Raw genomic sequence first — 2,282 nt, forward strand, 5'->3', positions numbered from 1 at the left:
TCAATAAATATAAGAAGGAGAAAAAATACAAATAATTGCATATCTCTAAATAAGGTAGCCAATTATTTTATGATACACTCTCATCTTACAACAAATACAACATTCATAGAATAAGTTGAGCACAACACAACTACAAGGTGCAGAGTTTAAGATTTCTAATCATAATGATTTTCAACTGATCAGAAAGAGAAATAAAGTTTGTTAAAAACACTAAAAAGTAAGGAGTCAGTTTCTTTATTCACTTCATTTCGTCTACTTTCAGGCCCCAACAAAGTTCTTCGTCTTTCTTTTCTATTCACTGCTTTTTCTTGTGTTTTTTGAATCTTTGTTTTATTTGGTTTTGCTCTTTCTTTGTGTTTCAATGGATCATAACTGAATCTCTTATAACACATTGTTAAAAAGGTGCATTCTAAATGAAATTATCAAAGCAGGTGAAAGGTCTGGTGTTTGAGCTTTTTCTTGTGTTAGTAATCATGCAGTTATTCCTTCAATTCATATAAGCGATAAACTTTATGACTTCTTAGGGATCATGTTGTATCTTAGCATATAAACTTTAGTTCACTCTGAAAAACTGGAGAAGTGCACAAGAGATATCATCACCGTCTTCGACTTCTTGAATATCTAAATCTGCTCAATAATTTTAAATGACAAGTATTCAAACTTCAAGTTTTAAGAATTCGAAGGCAAGAAAGATATCTATTTTTCCACTCTAGATTCATTCTCAAGTATTTTTTTCTAATCCCAAGACATGTAAATTATAAACATATTTTTGTAGATGTTAACTCTATTCCATTATCCAGAAAAGACTCTACATGGGATGAAATTGGTTTTTGAGATATCAATTGAGCTTTGATTTCAGGGATGGACCAAACAATGGGAAGGTTCCAAATACAATGGTGCACACTAAACAAAGTACATGGAAGCTCATTGAGTGAAGTTGATATTCATAGATCAAGTTGCCCAATCTATTTGTCCATCAATCTGAAAAACCTAATGTGAAACTACATATACTTCGATTAAGTGATCCATCGATTTGAAAATTTTAAGATTTCCAATTTCAAAAATAAAAGGTAAAATCTCAAATTCCATATTGAAAACAACAAGTGAAACTAAAAACATGCAACGCTCAAAAGAATTAAAAGCGACCACAAATGACCAATAAGAGATAAAAGAGCTGGTATTTCTACTAATTAATTAACTTTCATTATTTGTCTGTTTACATGAAGCCAATTGATAATACATGCAGCAACAACTGTGAAAAGAAATTAAAACAGAGATATGGTTAAAAAAAATAGAAGAAATGAAAAGATAAAGTAACCATTTTTGCACCTCTATATAGCAAGAAAATCGATAAGTCACGGGTGAAATTCATCAAAAGCCACCAAAAATAGAACAAAAAGCAAATTAGAAGGAGGAGTAAGCCCCGAAATACTTTACCATATTTGAATAGAAAAGAGGAGGATGAAAGCAAAAGCAAATAAGAAGGTTTCAGAAGTTTGAGGAGTTGATGGGAAAGTGAAAGAGTTGGAAGAGCCGTATGTGTGTCTGCACCATGAGGCAACTCGTGGCAGAGATGAAACGTCTATACATGGAACCCTACAATAATGTAGTTTTATGAACATACCCCTATTAAATAATATTAAAAAAATTAATTTTAGTAATATTATATTAAAATATAATAAAAAATTTTAAAAAAATAAAAAATACTTTTTTCTTCTTCTTCTTCTTCAAAACATTAGCAACAATAATACCCAATTTTCTCTATAAAGAACCTCAAATACATTTTTTCACCACTTCTCTCCTTTAATTTTTTCCATATTCCTCCATTAACACCACCAAAAAATAACCACTAAGACACTAAATTAAAAATTTTCCTCCATTAAATATCTATTTGTTAAAGAAACACGAATCGAAATCACCCATTTTCCTCTATTAAACACTCATTTTTCCTCAATTGTTAATATTAGCAAGAGAAATAAAACAAAAGAAAGTTCTTAGACCCATTTATTAAAAAAATGAGATAGTTTCAGTTTCAAAAATGGGATAATTTGAATGAAAATTATTCAGTGAAAACTATTCAGAGGAAAATATTAACAAGAAAATTCTAAGAAAATTTTCCTCTATTAAACACCCATTTTTCCTCCATTAAACACCCAGTCAAATTTCTTAGATCCATTTGTTAAAGAAACACCCAACATAATTTTTTCCTCACCTTTCTTAAATTCATTTGTTTGAACAAATTGATAATTAATTGAATTTTTTAAATGAGTTGAGTTTTCCGG

Source organism: Capsicum annuum, chromosome 10, assembly GCF_002878395.1.
Source record: "Capsicum annuum cultivar UCD-10X-F1 chromosome 10, UCD10Xv1.1, whole genome shotgun sequence".
NCBI classification, from domain to species: domain Eukaryota; kingdom Viridiplantae; phylum Streptophyta; class Magnoliopsida; order Solanales; family Solanaceae; genus Capsicum; species Capsicum annuum.